The sequence below is a fragment of the Malaya genurostris genome, chromosome 2 (assembly GCF_030247185.1).
Source record: "Malaya genurostris strain Urasoe2022 chromosome 2, Malgen_1.1, whole genome shotgun sequence".
Taxonomy (NCBI): Eukaryota; Metazoa; Arthropoda; class Insecta; order Diptera; family Culicidae; genus Malaya; species Malaya genurostris.
In genome coordinates this window covers 335,374,922-335,393,463 of record NC_080571.1, presented here as the reverse complement: position 1 = coordinate 335,393,463, position 18,542 = coordinate 335,374,922, and the positions used below count along the sequence as shown (strand labels likewise).

The 18,542-nt window shown below is 37.1% G+C and overlaps 1 protein-coding gene across 4 annotated transcripts in view; it reads right to left on the bottom strand.

The window, feature by feature from the left end:
• The window catches only part of LOC131431674 (rhomboid-related protein 2), a 60,550-nt gene that overhangs the window by 27,442 nt on the left and 14,566 nt on the right, over positions 1 to 18,542 (bottom strand). Inside the window, exon 1 of one of the 4 annotated variants that reach the window (XM_058597528.1) lies at positions 9,070 to 9,467. The exons of 1 other annotated variant lie outside the window; for it this stretch is intronic. The gene's annotated coding sequence lies outside the window, so the exon portion shown is untranslated. Of the gene's footprint in view, positions 1 to 9,069; positions 9,468 to 18,542 lie in introns of those variants that run through there. 2 more of the 4 variants (XM_058597526.1, XM_058597530.1) reach the window with 2 other exon arrangements.

Genomic DNA, 18,542 nt, shown 5'->3' with positions numbered 1-18,542 from the left:
TCCCATATCATTTTTCCAATCTACTCTCCTCGTTGTTATCAAAGTAATGCACTAAGGATACCCAAAAACGGATATTGAATTATGTAGTTGATATAATTACAGCTGATGATGCCGAATCACACGTGATTCTGAAAATGGGATTCGCTATATTGAATAGGTAAATTTATAGGCCTCGATCTACTACTGTTCATTAGGAATTATCTAAACAATAGAAATTAGTTTGGGATAAGTTTGGTATAATCAATAAATCGAGAAAAATGCGATGGGACTTCGCTTGCGACGGCGGTTCCGGGGTAAGCGTGGTCACACGTGACACTAGTATACTTTACCCTGACTAGTGAATGTAAACAATAAAGTTAGTTAGACGACCAGAAAGAATGCGAAATTAAACAGGAACCAAGATCGTTTCATCTGAATCGAAGTTGAAGAAAAAAGCCTCTGCCAGTACTAGGTAATTGATTGTGGGTTCCATTTTGCAGTTTTTTCTACCACTACGTTCAGTGCTTCAGGAACCGGAAACCAAGAACCGGTATAGCCGAAATGAGTTTGTAGGGTTATTGACTAACAGTAGTTTTGAGTTCAGTTGTGAGTATTTTTTTGTTCAATTTTTTGCATCGTTACATGAAATTGTTATTATGTTTTACTCCCTTTTATCGGATTCGCAAATGAAGCCGTAATATGTCGTAAGCCGTTAACTTCTAGGAGAAATGTTACTAAGAGTGAATCTTTTTATATTTTATTATTCAATTGTTTAAATACATCGAAACTCTCACTACGTTGTCACAATCACGTGAATAAATATAGTTCGACGTTTCTTGGCTTCAATTTCTACGGCATCAAATTGCCTACCTTTCGAATTTTTTCCATTGCTTTCCAACGTTTTCAAATGGCTGACTGAGTGATTTCGTTAGGTTCTTCTTGCGTTTGCGAGCAATTCCTCAAATTTTCCATCTCAAAATGTTGGTGGCTCCCCGGTTTGTTTTTCGTTCTTGAAATCAAAATTTCCACTTTTAAACCGTGCAAATAACGTCCGACACGTTCAGCTATTTTACAACAGGTAATTGAATTCTTGAAGATAAATAAAAATTGTTGTAGCTGTAACTGTTTAAAGACTGTCCCAGAAAGTATGAACGCACTTTGATTTCGCTGTAAACAATTCACAAGTGTTAGATATTCAAATTTTATTCGATATACTGATAATATTAGACTACAACAACAGAATATTATTCTCAACATTTGGTACTTAGGCATTGTAGACTAACTGGCGCACCTTCTTGCGAACGTTCCTCATTAAATTGCGTACAGACTTCTTGGCGACAAGTTTTAACACTTTATTCCAATCTTTTTCGAACTGTTGAAAGGTTTCGGCTACCGAGACATGTTTCCTAAGATATGCCTTCGTTAATGCCCAAAATTCTTCAATTGGTCGAAGTTGTGGACAATTTGGTGGATTCATGTCTTTCAGGACGAAAGTGACATAATATTCTCCCGTTGATTTCGAGTAGTGGCAAGAAGCAAGATCTGGCCAGAAGACAACAGGATCCTTGTGGTTTCGAATCATGGGCAGAAGTCGTTTTTGTAAACATTCCTTGATGTATATTTCGCTGTTCATTGAACTAGTGGTGATGAAGGGTTTCGAAATCTTACCGCAGCTACAAATGGCTTGCCAGACCATAGCTTTCGTACCAAATTTTTCGACTTCAATCGATGTCTCGGTTTAACATTTGCCCTTCTCGCACCGTATAATATTGTGGTTCCGGCAAGGATTTGTAATCGAGTTTCACGTAGGTTTCTTCGTCCATGATTATGCAGTTCAAATTTCCAGCAAGAATCGTATTGTACAGCTTTCGAACCGTCGGCCTGATCGATGCTTCTTGTTTCGGACTACGTTTTGGTTGTTTCTGCTTCTTATAGGTTCGAAGAGTCAAACGTTCTTTAGTACGAAGAACATTTGACTTCGAAGTGTCCACTTTTTTTGCCACATCCCGAACTGAAACCCTTCTTCTTTTGCTCGAACGCCTTCAGTATACGTTTATCCAACTGAGGGTTACTGTCCAACGTTTGCGAAATCTGGAAGAGAGGAAGTTCTGCACTTAGCTCTTTACTCCGACAGAATTTCGCATAAGTAGAGCTCAAATCTTCGTTATTTGATTATAAGGATATCTTTTTCTTTTTGGAATTAGAGATTAGAGAGTATCTTTTCGGCAGCACTGTTTTTGACAGATTACGCGTGATTCGTATCTTGTGCCATTATCAAGCTGGTTCAGCTTTGTCCTTAATTTATTCATGAATCGTCGTTTGATCTATAATTTAATCATGAATGGGCACTGGCAAAATATGAGGAAAATCCACATTTTTCGGAAAAATTGTTTTCAGCGACGAAGCTCATTTCTGGTTGAATGGATACGTCAACAAACAAAATTGCCGCATCTGAAGTGACGACCAGTCGGAAGCATTGCAACAGCTGTTTTTACTTTGCATCCCAAAAAATCACTGGTTTTACTTTTAAGTAAACATTTATTTCACCAATTTTGAAAAAAAAAAAAATTTCGGGTGAGTTATCGGTTGAAATAAATAAAAAATCACTGTAATAACTATTACTGCATTTTCTTACAACTAAATATTTTTAATTCTGTTTTAGCACATAAACATATAAAGCCTTCGAGGACCAGGTACCAGGTAGAACTATTAAGTTCTGAGCGATTCTTCAAAAAGAACGGTTCTGCTCATCTCGTCCTACATGTATCAACTGGAACCTCTATGAAAAAAGCTGAGCGATTGAATTCTACGGTAACCAGCCAACGATAGAATCTCTTATTGACTTGTATAATGTTGTTGATAAGACAAACTCATTTACAGCTTCATCTTATGAAGAAGTTTGTGCACTTGTTTAACAACAAAACCGACAATAGTGTGGGTCCCGGCTCGTTGCTCCATTCCAGGCAATGAAAGAGCCGATATTTTAGCCAAATGTGGTGCTATTGAGGGTGAAATTTATGAGAGACCGATTGCTTTCAACGAATTCTATAGCGCGTCTCGCCAAAGAACACTTGCCAGTTGGCTTCTTGGGATAAAGATGATCTGGGTCGGTGGATGCACTCAATTATTCCTAAAATATCGACAAAGGCATGGTTCAGGGGATTGGATGTGAGTAGAGATTTCATTCGTGTGATGTCCAGACTCATGTCCAATCACTACACGTTAGATGCACATCTCCTTCGAATTGGACTTTCCGAGACTAATCATTGTGCTTGTGGCGAAGGTTACCGCGATATTGACCATGTTGTTTGGACATGCGTGGAGTATCGTGATGTCAAATCTCAACTAATAAATTCCTTGCGTACCAAAGGTAGACTATCCAATGTCCCAGTTCGCGACATTCTTGCTTGTCGTGACGTTCCTTACATGAAACTTCTTTATTATTTCATTAAATCAATTGGAGTTCCAATTTAAATTTTATTTTATGTTAGACTGTTTTCTCTTCCATGAGTTCAACCAATAGCCAGCTATCTTATATTAAATTAAAGTGATGAATATTCAAACAAACCTGAAATAGTTATAAGATCGTCTACAAAATAAATGTATTTCATTTAATGTAATTTATAATAGCAACTGGCTTGATAAAAACAGTGTATAGATTAACTAATGAATACCAACATACTAATATGATATTCGAAATGTATTAGGTTTAAAGTACTATGTATTGTGGATGCCACGGCGAAAAAAAACTTATGTATATTGCCCATGAAATAAACGTATTTATGAAAAAAAATGGTGGGTAATGTCAGAGATATAACTGGATGTCGTGAATACGAAAACAACTGACATGTTCCTTAACACTTCCGAATATCAATTAGTTGATCAATTCATATCAATTAGTTCATCATAATTCATACAATGCAAGCATTCCCCTTTTTCACATTTTTCTCAAAAACAAAGAAGGTTTCACTTGATCTCGATTACTGTGAATTTCACACAGCGAAAAGTGCACAAATCTAATCAAACTATTCTAGATTTGCACTAAACTGAGGATATTTACCTTTGATTTGCGAAGAAGAAATCCTAATAGTTCTTTAGAAAACTTTTAGAGCCATTAGAACGGCTGATTTTGTGTGATGCTCTCCACCGTTGTCCCCTTTTCGTTGTTTTTTTTCACCATGCAAACGACTAGCAGCTGTGACGTAACCGCTCTTGTCGGAAGCGAAACTAGCTTTGCAAACGACACACAATACATCTGCTCGCAGTGACGATAGAATCCAAACTGGTCCAATTTTTGTTAAGAGGTTTATTTTTACGTGATTTCGTTTGTAGCCTTTTCATTAATGGGCGGTCCTAACGGCTATTAAAATAGCAACTTATAGAATTTTAATTTCGATTATTTCATTTCGGATTTGCATTTCATTGAAAGAAACTATCAGGATGGTGTACGGGATCCATACCTGCTTTTCAGAAGGACCAAATTGTGGAACTCACTACGATATTAAGCCTTAAAAATACGAAAAAGGCAAACGCGCCTTATGAATTATCCTCTTTGATACTCGTTCATACCAAACAGTTCAGAAAAGTTTAATTTTGAATTATTTGAGATTATGTCACACAACTGAAAATTTTATCATAAAATTGTGATCATATTTCCGATGGCATGTAGAAAAAAATTATGTTGATTCGTTAGATACAACAAGAGATATTCACGATCAAAAACTTATCACTCTCTCAGTGGATACATTTTGAAAAGGCGCTCCATAGTAAAGTAAGTCGTATTCACGACAAAAAAAAAACCGACTTGTTCCGATTTCTGATGGAACTTTGTACACATCTTTAGTATGACCATCCATTTGTTTTGCATGGATGGAGAACCAATTGATATCAAGACTGATATTTAAAATGGGTGTATTTTTACCTGAAAAGTTCTTGAATTGTTTGTAACTCGGAAACAGTAATTTATATAGAACTATTCTGCCCATACTTGCAAATCAGTCCCATATGGAAAATTGGTATGTCGAGAAAAAGACGATCAAAATTTTATTTCCAAATTTTTCGATTTATTGTGATACCTATTGCTAAATCATGGTATTATTACATGAAATATTGGTAATACACCTTTGCTATTCCAATATTGCAACAAATGAAATTATTAAAATTTGCATTGAATGGGACTGACATGCGGGTACTTTGCATATGGGACAGACATGAGTTGATATTTTTTTTTCACACTTCACTGAACAAACCTTCAACTTTTTTTTTGCAATTCCTGAGAGTATATTGAGGATAGATTTCATTCCTCAAGCTAACTCAAAATTGGTGAAAATCGATATGGGACTGATATGCGAGTATGGGCAGTATTGTCGAAGTATAAATTGAAGGAGATCGATGAAGCAATCTAAGAAACTATACACGTTAAATCCATTCCCAAAGAATAAAACTATCAATAAAATAAAATCGAATGGAAAATGAATCGAAAAACATTTACATCATTTTTTACCGTTAAACAATAAGTGTCTTTTCAAAAAGGTAGAAGTTACAGCTAAGACGAAACTTGTTTTTTTTTTTTGTCTAAACTAGTTATTTAAAGACTACAACAGTGATTCCCAAACCGGTTCCTACTGCCCACTAGTGGGCATTATCTCATTTTAAGTGGATAGTAAACTCAACATTTTCAACAGGTGGACAATTAGTCGCAATTAGTAGGCTTCGATGTTTAAAAAATCTTTCTGCGAAAGGCCATGAGTAAAATCTATTCGTTACAAATTTATATAGACATGTGGGTAATATATCATTGCGGAAAACAATTCCATTCCAACCTATCAGTTGCAAAAATGATGTGATTAGGGCATCGTTCAATTCTTATGAGATTTGTGAGATAGAAAAACTAATGTAAGAAGATGAAAATGAAGATGAAGACGGAAAACCCGCACATTATCATGGAGAAGCCGATACATCCTTAGAGAGTGACGGTTTGGTGCGGATTTTGGTCTGGCGGCATCATTAGGCCATTTTTCTTCGAAAATTAGGCAGGAGCCGCCGCCACGGTCAATGACGAGCGCTACCGCGCCATGATTAGCGATTGGTTCTTCCCGTTACTTGAAGAGGAAGACTTGGACACCATTTGGTTCCAACAAGACGGCGCTCCGTGCCACACAGCCAACGCTACAGTCTTCGAAGATCGAATTATCAGTCGAAATTCGGATGTCGTTTGGCCGCCTCGGAGCTGTGATTTGACGCCGTAGACTATTTTCTTTGGGGGGCTGTCAAAGATAAGTGTTATGTGGACAAGCCAGAGACAATTCAAGCCTTGAAGGACAACATTCGTGCAGCCATAGTTGAAATAAAGCTGCATACAATCGAAAATGTATTAAAAAACTGGACCGACCGTATGGCGTACTGCAAGTCCAGCCAAGGCAGCCATTTGAATGAAATTATATTCCACAATTAGCCGGAAGGATTGTACTTTAATATGAAAAAATATATTATGAAATCGGATGAACCGTTTGTGTTTTAATGCATGTTTTAAAAAAAAAGTTACATGGCGGACCCTGTATTCCTGTCAGGAGTTCAGGTCTATAACCCAGGTCCAAAATGCAGGCCTAACATTCAGATCCCGATTTTCGCTCAAGAAGCCAGGTTCATGTTCTGCAACTAGGTCCAGAATTCAAGTCCAGAATTCAGGTGAAGAGTCAAGGTTCAGGATCTAGTTTCAGGTTCAAAAACTCTGTCCGGGGGTTGATCCGGAGTCAGAATTCTGGCCCAGAACCAAAGTCTGTCAAAAATTTTGGTCCAGAATCCGAGTCGAAGTCCCGATTTTAGGTTCAGAATTTAGATTCTGCACTCAGATCACAAATTCATGTTCAGAGGTAAGGACAAGTTACTCAATTTAAGTTCAGTTTCTGAGTTCCAATTATAGTACGAAATCCTGGTCTAGAATTCAGATCTTGGCTTAGAATCCATGGTCCAGATTCAGAATCCAAATTAAGAATTCTATTTCAGTTTCAAAATACAGAATCAGGATCCAAGGTCAGAATGCAGGTCCAGAACCCAGATCCAGAAATCAGGTTCTTAATCATGCTTCAAAATTTCGGCCCGGAATCCAATTCCAGAGTAATGTTCCTGAATCCAGCTTCAGGTTCAGAATATAAAATCAGGATCAAGTTCCACGCTCACAATTCTGATGCATATGATGCAATATATCTGTTAAATTTTTTTGAGTAAAAATCTTGTTTGGAATCCTGAATCCTGCTCCAGATATAGACCCGAAACCTTCATCGAGAGTTCAAGCCAAGAAATCAGGTTCAAGCCAAGAAACCATGTCCAGATTCAGTATTCAGATTCCGAAACTTTGTCGGATATCCAACTCCAGGATCCTGGTTCAGAATCCTGGTCTATGTTTAGAATCTCTGTCAATGATTTAGTTTCAAGTTTAAAATTGAGGAATCCTAGAAAACTCAGGTCCAAAATCCAATTCAGGCTCGCAGTTCAAGTGAAAAATAGGTTCAAAATTTAGTTTCGGAAACTTTGTCAGATGTTCAGAAAACAGAATTCTGGCGCAGAATCAAGGTCCAGAATCTAGGTTAAGGTCTTTGTCAGGACAGATTCACAATCTAACTACAGTTCTGGAATCCAGATCCATGTTCCGAATATAAATACTGAATTCTGCCTCAAGTTCAGAATCCATGTTCGGATGAAGAATCTTTTTCATGAATCCAGGTTCAGATTCAGTATTCTGATCCAGAAACCTTGTTCAATATCTCAATATTCTAATGCAGTGTTCAGGACCAGAATCCAGATCTAGATATCGCTTAGTTATTACTGGGTGAGAGGACTTGGGTGTTTTTCTAACAATCATAGAACCAAATACTAACAAATGTAATAAACACAGTCATGAACATCTTTATCGCCAAAAACTGGCGTCATAAGCTTTCGGAGACAGTTATAAATCCGTCCGCAGCCTTCTCTAATCCGGGGAAATTGCTCTGCCAACTGAACTACTGTGGATGTTATGATACAAAACGCAGAAGACTTCCGGCTAGAAAAGAACTAGGTATTTGATCTGAATGTGCACGATCGGTTAAGTTCACATTTTAGTTGATCCCCCGTGATCCAATTTCGCACTCAAAAACTTCATTACTCTACCGGTCGATCTCACTTTATTTCTCCGGTGGAGCAATGATATGTGAGGTTTCGTTGTTGTTTTTCTTACCCAATGTTTGTCTTGAATTTACAATTAATATCTATCGCATTGAGATTGGGAAGCAAATTATCTTTTGTGTCAACCGATCTATTTTATATTTAAATCTCAAGTTAACTGCAAAAATGTGGATTGTCGCAGAATTTGAATATTTTTTTTCTCCTTGGTGTCATTGGACCAAAAAAGTTTAAGAATCACTGCACTAAAATATGATTTGGTCGAGCAAAAGTAATTTACTGATAATAATTTCTTTCCTGACCGCAGTTCAAATATTTAAACAAAAAACTAAAAGAACTGAGATTTGAAAAAAAGAATCGGAAGAATGGTTGTTGTTAATTTTTCATGTTTTAGTTAATATTGTGGTTCTCAAAAAGCATTCAAATTCAAATTACAGTTTCCAATTAATAACGATTTGAAGTTAGTACATGCAAAACGGCTTGCGGAAAATGCTTTGAAGTATCACTCATAGAATCTGAATTTCCGACTCGGATCTTGCTAGCAATGTAAATTTTAGTAGATATAAAACAGTTTGAAAATTCATACAAGTTATATGTGTAACACAAATCCAGGAGTTGTGAAAACTGTCATTCAAGAAAAATCTTCCTACCAAAGTCGTCAATTGTAAATTATAAAACAATTTCTAATTTCCCACAGAATTGAAAAAAAGATAATCGGAACACTCCTTTGGTTAACTTAATTTACCGCCTCGTTAATCGCAACAGGCCCGCCAGTCAAGCTCAAGTCAATAATTCCGTTGATCGAACATTTTCGGATGGCCTTTGGCCTGTTCGAGTATGAAATTTCACACCCGAAGAACGACCCAATTTGTTCGCGTAAACCGCAAAGTGCTTGGGACGGAGCAGTGAAAACAAACATGAAATAATCACCTGATAGTAGGTGGTGGTACCTGATTCGATTCCGTCGATGGTTTCCGAAGAACCTTCGCCCCGTCACGGTGCACTGATTTCGCGATCGGATTTACTTTCAACCTGATGATCCCATAGGACTAGGCAATAGCAACAGCATAGTCGAGCACTTTTCGAAACAACATCGTTTAGGATTTCTTGATTTGGAACCGCAAAAACCACCCAAACTCGACGTGATTCGATCCGACCGACCGACCGACCGACGAAGAGACTACCGGCGTCAACCAAACCAGGCACTGGTGACGACGATTCGCGCGCGCGGGCGACTAGTTTATGGTGGTGCCGTGAAATAACGCCAACGTTACGACGCGGTCAGAACGTCCTGACTAGAACACAGCACAATCAAGACTAAAATGTAGTACCTACTGTTTAGTAAATTTGTTTAATCGCTACCAAAGTCAAGTCACCCGGGGCTTCTGTGTTTTTCTATGTTACTTCGCTCGTTTTCGATCTCATTCCAAGTGCCATGCAGTCAGAAATCGGGGTTCATACATTTAATACGTATCAATTTCCTAAATACTTTGACTTTGTTCAGTTCAATAAAATTTTCTATTGGTTTATAAATCACATGAATTTGATAATCAAGTTTTCAAGAGACGTAGCTTCGAATGATATTTCCATTTATCGATTGAATTCACACATGAACAGTCGTATAATTTGAACATCCCCTGAGCGGAGCTTAATGTTACGCTCTCCTCTCTCTCACTCGCAAACACTTTTCCATGGAAACAGCTGTAAATGAAATCAGCTGGTTGCGATGGGGCTTATTCTGCTCACCGAGTAGGTGCACTTCTGATCAACTCCAAATCTTGTTACGTGGGAAAACTCGTAACACTGGCTAGAGCTACGGAAACAGTAACGACTGAGTAACGACGATGGAGGCGCTCGATCCCATGGTCATTTTTGTATACCTTTTGTATACAGTTTAACATATTTTGAATATCTCTTTCTATTTTCACGTTTTGTCTTCGACACTTCATTGTATGAGCAATTCGGCCAAAGTAGGCCGCCAAATAGATTCACAGTTTATTCTGAACAATTGATATTTAAAGAATTTCATCGAACCATAATATCCCTTCTGACTGAACTTTTGTTATTTTACATTAATTGAAAATTACACTTTTACACCAGTGATGATTTTCAATTAAAGTTTTGATTCATGCATTATTTATCATTGAATTACATTGAATTGCCGGAAGAAATGCTTGTGTGAAGGTAGGCTGTGTAGAAGGGGATGGTCTAAATCAGGGGTCGGATTTTTTTTTTGATTTTAAAGAGCCACAAATATTTTTCTATCGACCTTAACTTTATACTTCACTTTAAAAAAAATCATATGAAATTGTCCCTTGCCGTAGTCTCATAATTTAACAAGCCGCAAGTGGCTCGTGAGTCGCACGTTACCGAACCCTGGTCTAACCGATCACACATGTGCTAAAAAAAGCTCTTCTTCACATAATCATCCAATAATACTCTATGAGGAATTTCACTTTTGAATCAGTGAAAAGTTTGGTGAGTACTTGCTGATCATCACATCAAGCTTTGAATTTATTGTGGTTTATTAAACTCAAGTGATCGTTTTAAATCCTCTTTAAAATGATTTGATGGAAGGAAATGTAATTATATATGTGAACTTCGGGACAGGAGTTTTCTAAGCATTGCAGTTTGGAAAGGTATTTTGTTTAACCGAGTATAGAACGCAGAATTTTGTCGTCGACTTTTTGAGAATCTGCCTACTTCAACAAGCATGCCTCATGGCCGCATGGGGAAACTGGAAGTGTCTGCGGTGTCTAAACAATACGGGATAACTACGTAGTCCATAACACGTAACACCTTAAGGTCTGAGGGCAGAGGGCCACGTGTTGAGTTTTAAATCGACCACGTGGCTCGCTCAATTCCCTTTGCGCATCGTATTTCTCTTGTACTCTCTCGTATATGAGCAAACTGTACCGGGTTGCCAGCATACATTTTATTACTTTGATGAGAAGTTTTATCACATTAATCTATCGTATGGGTTGGACATTACATGGATTCCAATGAACAATGAAAAAATATTCAACTTTCACAAAGATTGAATGTCTGTGTGTTTGGTAGCCTTGTCGAGCCAAATTTATTTCTCTCTACTTATTTAGAATGCTATCAGGAAGCGAAAAAAATGGCAGATGAATTGAAACTGACTTTGTTTCACAGAAAAATACAAGATTTTATTTTTATCGCGATAACATATATGTTTTTATGTACTAATCGCATCTAAACTAAATTATACAGACTTTGTCAGGTAGATTTATGATACAAGCCTTAAAAGCAGAGATATTCGGTGAACAAGTAGAGGTATGCATTTCCTAGCGTTCCAATTTTCAGCAGTTCTTCAGTCAGAAAAAAATACAACACGACCGCTAAACTCAATGAATCATTCTGAAAATTTCACAGAATATTCTCAACTAAATTTCGAAGACATTGTCAGGTGGGTTTTTCTATATTCTGCACCGTTTCCAAGAAAATTTAATTTGAAAGGGGAAAATAGCAAAAAACCTACCAATTTACGGTACTGTCCTCAGCCCTTAAATGTAACACTAGGCTGAAAAGTCTCGGGCATAACACATTGTAGATGGCGCTAGTTTCATTACAGTCACCTTTTTTAAGTTAATACTAACTTTTTAAAGACAGCTGTTAAAATTTCATGATATTCTATTCATTAGTTTGTGAGTTATTGTGCTAAGAGTAACGCTAGTTTTGTTATTTTCAGAAAAATGTATCAAAAACAATTTCGTGTTTTAATTTTGCGCTGCTTCTTGATGGGAAAAAACAGTTCAAGGCTTGAAAAGTGCTATGGAGACTCCGCTTCGTCAGAAACAACAATAAAACGTTGGTTTGCTGACTTTGTCCCGGATTGGCGGTTCAATGCATAGGACGCTGGTCTTACAAGCCAGTTGGCGTATGTTCGAGCCCCGACCTGGAAGGATTCTTAGTGTCAGTAGGATCCATAGTACTAGCCATGCAATGATTCTGTACACCAAGAATCGGCTGCGAAGTCTGTTGAAACAGAAAGGCCAAATTCCATAAAAGGAATGTAATGCCAAGACTTTCCTTTGCTGACTTCAAACATGGTCGTAGAGACACCAAAGATGCAGTGGACGTCCAAATTAGGTGGTAACACCAGAAAACATTTGACTAAGAGAAAGGTCTGTTTAAAGTGGGTACCACGTTTACTCATTGTTGACCAAAAACGAGAACGTGTTGATGATTCTGAGCAGTGTTTGGCCATGTTTAAATGTAAAAATCCGGAATTTTTGCATCGATATGGACAATGGATGAAACATGGATTCACCACTTCACTCCGGAATCGAAACGATCGTCATCTTAGTGGGTAACATCTTCCAAAGCGCCCGCAAGCACAACAATCAGCTGGATAGGTAATGGCCTCGGTGTTTTGGGATGTGCGTGGTGTAATATTTATCGACTATCTTGAGAAAGGAAATACCATTAACACAGTGAATATTATATAACGTTATAAGAGCATTTGAAGGGTGAAACGACCGCATATGACAAAGAAAAAATTTGTTTCATCAAAACAACGCACCGTGTCACAAATCAATCAAAACAATGGCACAACTACATGAATTGAACTTCGAATTACTCTCACATCCATCGTATTCGCCAGATTTGGCTCCCAGCGACTATTGGTTGTTCGCAGATCTGAAAAAAATGATCACCGCTAAGAATTTTTGCAGGAATGAATATGTTATCGATGAAACTGATGCCTATTCGGATGCAAAAGATAAATCGTTCTACAAAAGTGGTATTGAAATGTTAGAGTGGCGCTGGAATGATTGCGTTGCTCTCGATAGAGATTAAGATGATGAATAAAGTTAATTTTGAACCAAAATTCGTGTTCTCTTTGTTAGGCCCGGGACTTTTCAGTCCATGTGTTATTGTAGTTTCTTAAACTCAAGTGATCACTTTGATTCCGATTTCATTTAAACGAATTATTTGGAGAAAAAATGTAAGTTTTACGTGTTAAAATCGTGAGAGAAATTTTCCCATTATTGCAGTTTGGAAATATTAGTAACAGACAAGAGAGCTTTGGTATTATTTCGGATTGTAGTAAAATGGTCTCTACCAAAAATACCATCAAGTGTTTAAAGCGAGAGTGAATGCTTACAAAAAAGAGAACTCCAGAGATTGTTCAGATTTTTTTTGTTTCGATTATAGAGGTTTTTATCTTAAGGTTTTTTGACCCTATGTGCAAGGTTGGGAATCGAACCCAGGTGGGCTGCGTGACTTACCCATCACGCTATACCCCAAGTCCCCAAAAATTGTTCAGATTTTTCATTTCCTCAACATGATATTCCTAAGACCCCAAACCAACTTGGAGTTTGAATAGATTCCCAGTAAAGACCTTTATTTTTTCTATTATACCCGTTTTCAAGATAAAATTGTGAAAATTTGAAAAATTTTATCTGAAGATCTGCATATCATTTATTTAGTTTTTAGGAAAGATTCGTAGAAAAGTTTTCTTGTTAAAGTCTCTGTCATAAGATAAAGTTTGACTTGATATTAGGATGAAACAACCTCTGATTTCTTAGCAGTCCCTGAGCTTCCTTGAATGTAGTTATCATCACAATTCGATGATTATATATAAACACACAAAATCAAATAATGTGAACTAATTGAATTTCAACATAATCGAAGTGTGAAGTGTGAACAACAACTTCTAGATCTGCTTTTATTGTTAACTTTATTAGACTTCAGATCAACTTTTCCAATATATGTTAAACGTAAGCAAAAATGACGCTTTGGCTAGGAAAGCTCACGTACTTCAAAAATAAACCATAAAGTCCCAGAAAGTATGGACGCAACCAAAAACCGCTGCCATTTTGCAATGGTTCAGAATCTGTCAATTTTTATGGCTGCGTCTTGTTGTTTACACTCTTCTCTAACCACATGTGCAGTTGTTTACTCGTTTTCATTAGTTTGTTTCGAAATGCGTGGACTTTCAGCAGAACAACGTCGAAAAATTGTGTACAAATGTGTGTACAGAACGCTATCCTATCCCTCGAGCTATCCGTTCATTTCGAATGAGCTTACTAAAGTCATTACCATTCAAATCTGCTATTCTCAGTACACCAAAGCGTTATCAATAAAGTAACGATGAACGATCACTAATTGACGGGAAATAGATAGTGCTCACAGGTTATTTTTCTCTAGGAAATGCATCATTTTGGTATTTAGAAGTTCTGCTCACGTAACTGATGAAATAACAAAGACCGAAGATTGATTGAACCATTTGATTGACTAATTGATTTCAATTTTCCGTGATCTGACGATTCTATACAAGTAGAAACCCTTTGTAAGCTTCACGGAAATTGCTTCATCTTCGCTTTCCAACCTGAAGAATATTGCACGATATTTTGAATATTAAACGAATCGTATCGTACTTACGCATTGTTTGTCGTGTCCAGTTTAATCTTTGTATCGCTGATACTACTGATATAACTATAAAATGTAATTTTCGGCGGTGGCATAAAACAGTAATGTATGATTGTAATTTTTTTGTTTATAAATAAAAACAGTATCTATGGTGTTACTGATTTTCTGCTTGAAGCGTTGCCAGTTTTAAGGATAATCATAAAAAGTACATTGTCACCTTGACAGTGTATCGTGACAGTGTACAATATATAGTAAAATGTGTCTTTGGAAATATGACCACTTCCGGTGAAACTCTCAACGGGTGAGCACGTTGCATCGTGTTAGTCCGGAGAAAATTGTATGGCTAAGAAATGCACCATCCTGGGTGATTCCGTAAAAACGAACACGAAAAAGTTATCTTTGATGTGATTCCCTGACAGTTTGAAGACAATCGGTTGATTGGGTGAATTATTTCTAATATTTTCTTGAGGATCAATTCCGCACACTCAAAGTCATTCACAAAGGGGTCGATATCGACCCCCAGTTCGTGGCAACCCACGGTAGCGCTTAAGACATTTCGCTTCGCCGTCGCAGTGGTAGGGTGAGTTTGGGAATCACTGCTTTAAATTAACAGATTAACTCGAACCAGAATTTCCATAGGTCCCGAAATGATTTTGTTTGTTACCTTACATTCTAGTCCTTGAAAGTGTCTGGGGAAAGTACCGCAGGGCTTGTTCATTTCTTGTTTTAACCCACTTCCCTTTAGACTGCGCGCATTACTATGGCCAACTACAAATCCACTAGAATAGAATTATTTCCAGTAAAGGAACAAATTCGAGATCAATAAACTGTTGGAATATCGAACTATCGTCAAAAGCTACCATTTTTCAACTATTGGTGGATTCATGAAAATCGAGTAAATAAAGCATATCCAAGAAGGAATTGGCTGTGTCGCAAAGCTGTATCCGATTGATTGCTAAAATTTATCTCATGGCTGCTCGAGTTTCACATCGCTTCCAGTGGTCAGGGCAAACAACGACGGAACTGATCGTAAGGAAATGAGCGGTTTTCATCTTCTCGATACAGAAAGCGTATAGCGAGATTGGATACAATTGCTGATAATGACGACAAGCAACCATCAAAACTTGATTCTGCTGTATCTGCTCAGTACCCATCATCTTCTCTTCTACGGGGATTTATTTTAAATTTCCTGTTCTGTTTTAGTTGACTCTAATTAGATTGATCACGATGAATCTTCGTGATATTGAAGGTTGAGTTTTTATCCTTCATTCTTCTGCTTTGTTAAGTATACACCATATTTCTTGATTCCGGGAACAACCGTTTTCCACTTTCTATTCTCACTAACCAAGGTAATTTCAACTTTACCTTTCTCTTATAGATAGGTTGAGAAATTTGACTAGTGAAGATTGATTGGAAATTGAAATTACGAATATGAATATGAAGAAATTACGACGGACAGCCCTATGTGATTGCTCGAACTATTGACGTAGGTGTCTATGCGGAATATTTTTTCGAGAATAGTCTTTTGAGAACTTTGGATTCCCTGGAAAGAACCGTTTAGTTGGGTAGCGCTGGTGATGAGAGGTGTTGATCACACGCACCAGCGTTCATCCGATGTCGAACTTTAACCGATCCAATACTGGTTCTTGTCCAGTTATCTAAAATATACAGTTTTATCTACTCGAATCGATGCGTAGAAATATTCTGTCTGTTAAAATTGATTGAGCCGAAGACGTTCAAAACCACCGTAACCACTGTTTGTACTCCAAAAGAAATGTAGTTCTACGTCAAAAGTTTCAACAACAAGAATGTGTGCTATTCACACACTTTCGTATATCAGGTAAAATTTACTTACGATTATGCTTCGTGAGGTCTGCATTTGTGGACTACCAAGTGACCACCATGTCTTAAAATTGCTTTAAATGCTTATATAAGGCATATATAATACAAAAGTGCTGGTTGATTAATTTTTATTGGATTTACTCTTAGTATTAGACTAGAAAAGAAGATGAGTATTCTCAACATTTGCTAACGATTGTAGTCTGGCTGTCACACCTTGCGAACGTTCTTTTTTAGATCAGGCACAGACTTCTTGACGACAAGGTTTTCGTCAAAACCCAAAATTATTTAATTGGTCGAAAAGTATGGAACAAAAGTATAGATTATTTTAAAAGATATTTTATTCAGGACTATTTGCGTACAAGCTTTACGTGGCCGATTGAGTTGAGTTTTTAGATATATTTTTTTTGTATTGAATCTCGTTGTCACCCTTTTTCTAGGGAGAGAAGAGATTCCATTTTCCTCTTGCGAGGATTGAGGGGCAGTTTGTTCGCGGTTCGTCTCGTCATTCATTGCCGCATCGGTGGTATTGTTGTTGATTTCGTTGCTAGTTGCTGTAGATGCGTCTTGTTGTACATTGTTTGCAGTTGCTGGTTGGTTGGATGGTAAGTTGTGAATTGAATTGTATCCAACTCTTTATAGAACTGGATATAAACAACATTATTGGTCTTATTGCATTGAAGTAAATGCACACGTTTAATGTCAAGATGCATTTGCTCCTTAAGCAAACCTTCAAGTTCTCGTATCGAAGGTCGAATTTTGCACTGTCTGAAGTCAACAACAATTGTATTCTTTCGTGTCGGCGGTAGCTTTTGTTCGTTTGGTTCACTCATTTCGAGGTCGTTCTATTGTTCACTACACAATACTGTACTTGGTTTCTTATGTCCCGAACGTAAGCGGTTGTGTTATTTTATCGACTGGTTTGGATGAGATGTGAATGCGAACTGTGAAGTATAGATTAGTCAACTAGTTAAGAAATTAAAGGGTGGAAAATGGAAGTAAAATAGTTGTAGTAGATTTATTATATTTTTTATTAATTTTTAGTGGTTGTTTAAATTCAAAACGGTGATTTTTCCTGAAAAAATTCACCATTTTGTAACTGTAAAACCTCCCCACAGTAACGAAAAACGAAAAGGAAAACGTAGGGGTTTGATATTTTATTGGTAGAAAGTTTGTGCAAACTTTATTATTGTTTGTTATTTAAGTTTATTGTCTATAAAATCGAACGAAACAATTTATTTTTCTAAGGGGCTCTCAAAGAGCGGGTAGGATCTAACACTTTCGAGAAATCTTTCTTTTTTCTTTGTATTTTGTTATAATAAAACATTTCAAAAATATTTTGTCAAACTTCGCAGTATGGGATAGGAAAAGATAAAGGACCATTTTTCGGCGAACGACCGCAACTTGGTTAAAGCCAGGTATAAATAAACGATATAAAAAAAATATAAAGGACCTGAGTTTTGTTTCGACAGACTTGAAAATTTAACAATATGTTCTTGAAATGTTTTACTATAAGAAAACACAAATACAAAATAAACGATTTTTCAAATGTGTTAGACTCTACTCGTCCCTTAAGGAACATTCAGTCAGAGGCTGGTTTGTCTTCGAGAGCAAAAGTATTATTTTTTTATGGAATACTTTCTACCAATTACTTCGCGTAATAGCCGACTCCAGATATGGCAAGGAGACAATCCATCCATATTTTGAAGTCATTTTTGCAAACATTTCTTGATGTATATTTCACTGTTCGTCGAAGCAGTTGTGATGAAGGGTGGCAAAGTCTTACCACAGCTACAAACAGCTTGCCAAGTCGTAGCTCCCAAATACCTAAAATACCCTCTCACACCGGACAATATTGTAACTCCGGCATGGATTTGTAATCAAATTTCGCGCAATACATCGTACAACTTTAGGACTGTGATCCTGATCGATGTTTCTTGCGTTGGACTGCTTTTGGTCTGCTTCTTATTGGTTCGAAGATACAAACGTTCTTCAGCAGGAAGAACATTTGACTTCGAAGTGTTAACATTTGGCCTTATCCCACACTGAAATGTTCTTCTTCTGCTCAACAGCTTCAGTATACGTTTCTTCAAACTATTTTTCAACCCGTTTTAGGTCTATCATCGAAGATGTCATCTCTACCAAATTTCCTGATTACTCTTCTCATA